Source organism: Petromyzon marinus, chromosome 20 (genome assembly GCF_048934315.1).
Source record: "Petromyzon marinus isolate PM22_M1 ecotype Great Lakes invasive population chromosome 20, UKy_Petmar_22M1.pri1.0, whole genome shotgun sequence".
NCBI classification, from domain to species: Eukaryota; Metazoa; Chordata; class Hyperoartia; order Petromyzontiformes; family Petromyzontidae; genus Petromyzon; species Petromyzon marinus.
The window spans coordinates 13,151,246-13,160,408 of record NC_133686.1 but is presented as its reverse complement, the minus strand read 5'-3'; the positions used below and the strand labels follow the sequence as shown (position 1 = coordinate 13,160,408).

The 9,163-nt window shown below is 49.1% G+C and overlaps 1 pseudogene; it reads right to left on the bottom strand.

The window, feature by feature from the left end:
- Positions 1 to 1,398: 1,398 nt before the first annotated feature.
- On the bottom strand, positions 1,399 to 4,923 carry LOC116944081 (ephrin type-A receptor 4 pseudogene; annotated as a pseudogene).
- Positions 4,924 to 9,163: the final 4,240 nt, after the last annotated feature.

Sequence of the window (9,163 nt, the reverse complement as noted above, 5' to 3'; positions counted from 1 at the left end):
AATTACTAATCTACAACTCATTACTAATCATAACCATTGACTGATTACCAATCGATTATATAATTACAATACCACCCCCCTCCGCCTCAATTCATTGCACCTGAAATGAGTTAAAAGATGACGTCACCCTGCTGCTCTATTTAAGACAGAGAGCAAGTGAGTGCTTTACCATTCTGGCGAATTGCCCGATGATGCTGGATGTAATTACCAGCGAAACGTCGTATTCAAACTGTAAATGTTGTGGATTCACTTTTCAACACACCGGTGGGCTAAAGTAGTGAACTAATTGTCTTTCGTCAACGTGACACTTGTTTTGCTGATTGGCCGTGTCGGGTGGTGGAGGGTTACGACATATTTATAAATTACGCAATCTAACCCAAAAACCTTTAATATGAATAATATTGGTCGCGAAAGCCTATGTGTTAAACTGGAAGATGGCTATGGAAAAACAAGAAAGCCCAAAATGCATTCAACATCCCTTTAAACATTTTATTATAGGCACTACCAATTTTCTGTTTTTGCTGCCAAGGATATCGGCAATGCTCACTTTCCCCTCGTTTGTCGTGCAGCATGCAATTCTTCTTGGAATCCCTCTCACTTTTGATTTTGCTCACTTTCCCCCTCAGATGCCTTTTCCACTGGAAAAGGAATTTTTCACTTAAATCAGTGTTCTTCTGAAGTTCAAAGACACGGTGGAGAATCTGGACTCAGCTTGCCCATGAGAAAATTGTTCATCATTAATGCGCTGCTTTCTTCCCTTCAACGGGGCTGAACGTCATCGTTGTCAAACTCATTAAGCGTGCGGAGGACTCCACCTTCACACAAGGCGGCTCTCTTCATGAATTTGTGCTGACCGTATTCCTGCAGTGGCTCCAGTTGACTTCATCCTCTGCACTGCTAACGTATATGCCAGAGCGCACGCTCATATCTCAATTCCAACTAGCCCACTTACCAACGTCCTCTCCGCTTTGAAAGCGCGCAATATTCACTGGACTCGCTTGACAATTGCCGGACTGAACTTTAGTGCTGCCCGCTCATTTTGTACCAGTCGTTTACTAATTGATAACAAATATACACGTACTATTGTTTACTCAGTCATGCATTCATAACCAAATGCGCAAAGGTGTAGTTCTACTCAGATTTTTCAGGCAAAAAGATCCATGTCCAGATCTTGAGAGCATGGTGAGTGTGCACTGGCCCTGTTACCGTATTGTTTTGGTGTTGTTCACTGGAAAGAGCAGCTGTTGGCAACAACATAATGACAATTAGGCAGATTGTCACCTGTTTTACAGGCAAGATGGTCACCTGATTACTTCTCACAAGTTAAGGCATTAATTAAAACCAAAACATATACAAATTATCAAAACTATTTATAGAGATGGAACAGCAACACTGAGATTGCAATTGGATGTTTAATCAATACAAAAAAGATAAAAAACAGAAAGAGAGCCAAGAAAGGAGATGTACTGTCACCAAGGCTATTTACAGCAACGCTAGAAGCTATTTATACAAACAACATTCATTGAACAAATAAAGGGCTTGAGAGCATACATATAGAGTATTGTGAATGTATGAACGACAAAGTCATAACCGATAGTTTAATACAATTTATTTTTTATTTGTTGCAGGAATGATGGTGCCGTTTAGCGAGTTGTCCGGCTATTTTACCTGGGAGATTCGTGGTGCTGCATGAGCACAGCAGCAAAAACACAAGACAAAAAACAATTGCAAACAACACACGAGGTTTTTAACGGTCATAGAAGAAACACATGGAAAAAAAGTGCAAATACAATGAGAGCAAGAGGCTCCAGGAAATATTTGGTAACTTATCTGTATTTTTAGTTAAAGAGTGACATGAACGCACGAATTGATGAAAACAGTGCAAATATGCGGGAGCAAGATGCTCCAGAAATACATTAGGTGCAGGTGCAAGTAAGTGCCATGTGTGTTTGGCCTAATAGGCAAATTAAAAAAGAGGGGGGGGGTGAAGGGAGGGAACCAAGCAGTAGATGAGTGATGAGGGTCTTCCAGAGGATGTGGAGCAGGAATGTGGAAATGCTTTTTTTACGAAACAAAGTTTTAGCAAACGGAATGTTTGGTAGGAATAAGGACCACTTCTGAGGCTATGAGATGGAGTTAGAGGAACTAAGTGGTCCTTAGTTAATTGGTGAATTTGTCTCTGGATATCCAGGGGAGACAGATTTGAGTTAATGTACAATTTGCAATGATGAGTTATATAGGGAGTAAAAAGGACAAAACTGAGAGCTCAGTGGAATAATGATGGTTATGCAACTACAGGATATATTTGAAGAACTTATCAAAGAAAACTGTAATATTGGCGCGTGCATGCGGAGTGCGAAGACGGCGCCCACCCGCAGCCCCGACACGATGGCACCGCGAGCCTCGGCCCTCACCAACGTGTGCTTCTGCTCCTCCGAGTTCTCATGGCAGCACTTGAGTCATTCCAAAATGATTTCATTTGAGTTCACTACATGACAGCATGAGACTGTCCTGTGTCTCCCTTTCCTTCTGAACCACCAGGATCTCAGAAGGCTCAGCCTGGCTGGTGGTGAGTGACACGGACACAGCCTCAGGCAGCATGGGGTTGAGTCAGGAGACCCTGTTGAGTGCCTCGATGTGAAAGCTGTAGTTGGTGTGTGCCAGTAGGCGCACGATGGTGACACCGGGCACCGTGAGGCCCTCGTGCCCAGGCAGGAAGTGCACGCCGCCACCGCACAGGAGCGCACACTAGCGGCGGCGTTGTCGTCACCGTCGTCATCGCCACTGCTGCGGCCGCTGCTTCCCTGTCCCTGCCACCGCAGGTGTGGCACAGGAGGTGAACGGCGACGTCCAGGGGGGCTCCACTCCAACAGCGCCGATGTCTCATTCACGCTCCAGGTGATGCAGCGCGCCCCTGCTGGGGGCGTGTGTAAGTCATGTTGACGGCGTCACTCCCAGCCTCGTAATAGCTGGCCTCATGGAGACAGCATGCAGGTGTCTTCTGTATTGCAGGTGTCTTCTGTATTGCTCTGGGCACAGGGTGCAGCGCTCGTCCGCCATCACTTATAATAGCTGAGGGGACAAGCTGTGCAGATGCCACCGTTGGCCCCGTAGCCTGGGCGGCACATGTGTTGCCCGACGGGCACGAGCCACTCGCCATCCTTGCTGCAGTACATCCTGGGGTCATCGCTGGCCACCGAGTTGGGCACGCACAAGCCGGACACCTCGACGAGTGAGGACGACTTGTCGGGGAAGGAGGCAAATGCGCACACCACCGCCGGGCACTTCTTGAAGTAGACACGCATGGACATGAGTGCCATGCACGCACCCATGTCATGGAAGGCCACAAAGAAGCCCTTGCGGCTAAGCGGGCCGGTCTTGCGCACCTCCGTGTTGAGCTTCAGCATGTGGTCTGCCACGTCTACGTGCTTGAAAGTTTGGTTGGCCGCAATGGTGCTCGGCTTCCTCGTCGGGGGTTGTTCTTGCAGACCAGCAGGTTGAACATCTCCTTGCAGGTGAGTGCCACGCTCTGGACGCTGTTACAGTCGTCCGGTGTGAACTTGAGCTCTACGTAGGCGCGCTGCACCCCATCGCGCCAAATCCAGTGAGCGCGCAACCAGTTCTGGTTCTGATTCATGACGTTGCGCACCTGATAGAAGCAGTGGGGTATATTCCGGTCTCGGATGCGGCTGAACTCTTCCCACCTTGGTTGGGGGGAAATAATTGCCAGAACATCTCATCCTGGACGTCCATTGTGTTGAGCAGATTTATTCGGCCGTGCAGCTGACGAGATAGCAGTTGCAAAGCAACGTCCATACACAGGAGAGGAGGAGCGCGGCGGATGAGTGATTCTCCATCGCGCCAAGCTTGGGCCATGCTGGGCTCTTATCTAAAGCGCATGTGATGAGGCATGGCATGGCTCGAAGAGTTGGGAATAGGGTGGGCAGGGCGGTGCCTCACCCACTCCGAGCTGCCAATTGTTCCTGTAGAGAAGAGTGGGTTCCACGGAGACGCACACTGTAAACTGGAGGCACCACGTTTATTATATGGCCCAATGGGGCTACTCCTTTAACGTTACAACGGTTTAACTAGACCCCAACCGGGTCACTACGTAACTGGGTCAGGACGGTAACTCTTCCTGACCCATGGAACCTAAAATATAATCTAAACCGACGACCGACAACCGAAGAGCGGAGAGACGTAGCACGGTGAGTCCACTCTTCCAGACAACCACGATCGCTCCGCCCCCATCCCTCTTATCCTCTTGAGCGTGGCTTCGCTCCACCTCCGGCCACGCCCCCTACTCGATCTCTCCCGAAGGAAGCGGGGCCAGCGTCACGTGTCCCTCAAGCCCCCTTTTCAGGCTCCCCTTACTACCCTGTGTCATTCACATGCTCTCTCTCTCCCTTCAACAGGACCATGCCCTCTAGGGCCCGCTTCCCTGTCATATCTCCGCCGGTGCCAGAGAGAGGTACGTGACCTAAGCAGTTATCTGCTCGTGAATGTAGATCGCATACACACCATGGAGACTCTATTTACATCTCTAAATCACCTCCCCCCCTTTATAAACCCTCCGAATTAAAATGTAAGTATAACAATTAACAAACAACAACTCCGAACGAGCAATACATACACTATCTACAATATATACAGTGACTGGGAATGGGAGAGAGAGAGAGACCAATACAATTATAACAATGTACAAGGGCCGACCCAACCTCCAGACAAGCACACCCCTACTCTCCGTATGTGTGTCACCTCACACGAGCACAAGATCAGCCCGGATCAGCCAATGACCCATCTGGCTCGCGTGGGCAACCACCAACCATCGGTGTAGGGGTAATTTGATGGCAGAGGAGGGTCATTTAAAACGGACAGTCTTTGAATGGGTCCTTGTTGCCGGGCCATCAGGTGAGGTGGGTGTGGGCTCCCTGGAGGCTCCTGGGACAGCTTGAAGATGGCCTGATGGGCACGGCCCCTCCCGAGGTGAAGAAATGACGTGTCAGAGGGGTGGGCGATGGCAGCTCCATACTCCCTAGTCCACCCCGGGCCGACGCGACCGGTGACGTTGATGGTGTCAGGCGCTTGGATCCTGTGGGCGGAACAATAGAACCCTCCTTAGACACGACCTCAGGCGACGCAGGCCCCAGCTCATCGGACTGACCAGATGCCCGGCCCTTGGGAAGTGGAGATGAAGGACTAACGGTAGGTGAAAAAAAGTCTCAGTCGCGACGGGTACACAAACCAGCGCCTGCGACCGCACTGAATCCGCACATACTGTGGACTCTTTACCTCCACCACTTCGACCAGGCCCTGCCATGGTTTATGCAATTTAGGGGATGTACCCATCGGGACATGGGGGCATTTTAAAATAATTTTGCTCCGGATTCAAAATTATAAAATAAATCAGAAAGAACGGAGAGAACCCGGTAGAAGCGTGAGGGGCCGGTCTATATGCAGCGAGCACGCTCGGAACATGTAAGTCCCAGTCAGACTGGGCTTCATTGACCCGTTGGCACAATATAGAAGGCAGGGTCCTGTGTAACCGTTCCACCATTCCACCTTTTTGGTGCCCAATTGATCGCATACCTCCTTTAATAGCTTCGACGAAAATTTTTGCCCTGGTCAGGCTCCTTTGTCCAAGACTTAGCCATGAAGGAATGCGTCAGTAATAATTTCAGCCGACTGGTTTGGTAGCGGCCAGGCCATCGGCCAACACGAGAGGTACTCTGCCCCCACCAATAAATATTTATTCCCCCGTGGAGTGGTGGGAAACAGACTGAGGACGTAGAGCGCGATGAGTTCGTTAACCCGGGATACACAAATGTATTTTAGAGGTGGGCGATCCGTTCTCGGCAAGGGTTTTCGGCGAGTGCATTCCATGCATCCTTGCAGTACATTATAAACGTCCTCTGCCATTCCGGGCCAGAAAAAGTGAAGTTTGAGAATCGCTAATGTTTTTCGGACATCAAGGTACATCAAGCGTTCATGCTCTGCCCATATAACTTTACCGCGCAGAACGGTGGGCACGACAATGGTGTATCAAGTTAATACCACGTCTCATCTCATCAGTGGGCCCCCGTTAAGGATCACCAGAGACACCCCTCGTCTGTTCCCACTACTCTCTGCATTTCTGACATGGTGCCGTAGTTTTAATAGGGAAGCGTCCTCCACTTGGAGGTGCCCCCATTCAGCATGTGTGAGGCCAATCGTTTTGTCACACGTTTGGACCGTGTCCGGAGGTGGAACGTTCGCGGATGCCACCATAGCCTGAGGCAACCCTGTTCCTGTGGTTTTCCATCGTCCCGCAACCGTGAGATACGCACATTGCTTCCGAGGCGACAGTCTCCAGAGAGTGTCAGATATCGAACTGATCTCTGCAGGAGATGGCATTTTTGCCCGCATTTGAATAAAAACAGCCTGCAACCATTGCAGGTGCTCCTCAAACGTACGTGCAAACACAATTATGTCGTCGAGGTAAATTAGACATGAGTTCCATTGGAGTCCTGCCAAAACCAACTCCATGAGTCTCTGGAAACTGGCCGGGCTGAAATAGAGGCCCATGGGGAGACGGTTAAATTCAAACAACCCTTGAGGAGTTTGAAACGCCGTCTTTGGTTTTGAACTGTCGTTCAAAGGCAACTGCCAAAACCCGGAAAGTAAATCAAGGGTTGAGAAGAACCGCACCCCCGACAGGGCATCGAGGGAATCATCCATCCGCGGGAGCGTGTACGCATCAGCCACGGACACTTTATTTAGCTTTCTAAAGTCCACACAAAAGCTCAAAGTCCCATCATGTTTTTGACAAGGACAATGGGGGCCCCCTACGGACTGTTTGAGCGATAATATCTGCAGCCAACATCTCGTCAACTGCTTGTCGAACGTGTTCCTTCTCTGTCGGGCTTAAGCTATATGAGTTCTGACGAATGGGAGCAGCGTTGCCTGTGTCAATATGGTGATGCACCGATCACGTGCGGCCAATGTCATATTTGGTTTTACTAAAAATATCAGAACTCCCCAAGGAGTGCACGCAGAGTGCGTCCATCCACGACTCATCGCAACCCTCACCCCGCTCCCCAGCTGCGGCGATCCTGACAGGCTCAGCCATTGCCACATTGCAACCTGCCGTCAATGTGTGAGCCAGGACCATGCCCGCCTGTATCACAGTGGGGCCCAGCCCAGCATTTAAAATTTGGATGAAAGGTTCCTGATCATTCCCGATCATCGTTTGGGCTCCCACTAACGCAAGGCCCCGGGCTGCATTGTTTGATCGTGTTAAGAGGATACCTCCCTCGGTAGCATCCCGATCGAGCTGCTTCTGCAGCCGCAAGGGCACCAAGATTTACGACCCGGGGGGAATTTTAACAGTGTCTAGTACGAGTGCCTGGATTGTGGTGTTCACCACGCCATAGAGACTCTATTTACATCTCTACACATGAATACATAAGCACATACACATACAAATGTCCTTGTTAGCTTCGCCTGTTGGGATTTGAGCTGCTCGTGAGCACCTTTGAAGACAAATATTGGCGCAGTGGAATTTTGCTCATTTTAACAATGGAGTAAGCATAACCGATTTGTACATATATATTTGCGATGATGTTTATGAACAGGAATTGAACGTGGGTGACTGGGATTTTATTATTAGCCATGGCACCAAGTGTAGCTGGTCCGCCCTGTCCCCTCTCCTCCCATTGTGAATCCTTTCGAGGGGGTGGGGGGCAGGTCGGATAGACAGTTACAACAATAAAAATAATAAAGTTCGGAAATAGTAGACTCTCCATTGAGTTCTGTCCTTCAGAGAAGTGAGAGACTCGACAACAGCTGAACACCAGGGGGGGGGGGGTGGGGGTGATTCGTGAAATGTAAAAACTTTATTTCAAAAGTCCTCTTCAGAAGGGCAAATTGTGTATCTGAATAGCGATATGAGACACCCTCCACGTCACAACACCGCAGCTGCATTCCTTGGTCCAGAGGAAATCCCAAATCTCTATTGGGGCATGCCTCATACTCTGCTGTGCACGTGGGGGCTCGGGGTCCAATCTCTGATCACCATCGCCTGATCTTAATAATAATAAAACACACCTGGCTCTCCGTAGCTGTACAAAATAGGTTCTTAGGTTCCCATATGCTATAGAGTGCACAATTATACATGTGATTAATTACAGGTGTAGTGCAGTCCAACCACGCGGAGATGAGGAATACTATAAGGGCTGGTTGCCATTTATTAATACCCACTCTCACTCTGCATCCTACACTCACACCATTGGAGGTGCACTCTATTCTCCGGCCTTCACTTGGACATAGGATAACTATATATGTTGGGCCTACTTCGGCTACCCCTAGGCTCTCTCACCCATCTGCCGGGGGCAGGAGATCAGCCAACACCGTCCCGCGACGAGGAGAGAGAGACCTCTTCCAGCCAATCCTTACCCTGGTTCCCCACGACGATCCCGTGTGCGTCACGTGGTCCCCCTTAAGAACCCTCTCGGCAACTCCTCCCCCCAGTTCGGCCCCGCCCACTTTCCCGAAAGTCCCCCGACGTCACCCTTGGCCTCGCATAACTCTCCAACAACTCACACTTGCTTATGCTCATCCCTCATTGGCTACTCTTTACTCCTCTACACAGATAAGCCTATACCGGCTACAATAGCTATTGGTTAAGGATGATGATATTTATTAGTGTCTCGTTAACTACAAACACTGTATGTGGAAAAAAATGACAACTAATATCATGTATTGTGCCTGCTGCTAATTAATAGCGCTAATGGTTTTTAATAAGCGTGAAAAAAATAAACAACGTTTATGTTATATATAGAACAATGTAAAACAATGTAATGTTCTATATGCCGTGATAAAAAAAGGGTTAAGTAACATGGTGGCTAAAAGCACACAATGATTCTGTCTTTTAAGATACAATACTCGTAGAGCCCAAGGCAATCTTGATAGGTTACTAAGAAGTTGCGGGATGCATTCCGCAAGCGAGTCTCGGTGGATGCCCCCATTGTACTCATTCAAATGGAGTTGAAATCATTCAGAATCAGCTGGAAATGGGAATTAACGGACATCATATAATTTATGTTACCAGAAGTCTGTGGAAATGGCATTGGATCACAACCAATGGCGGAGCCAGGATTTTCATGTAGGGGGGGGGGGGGCAACT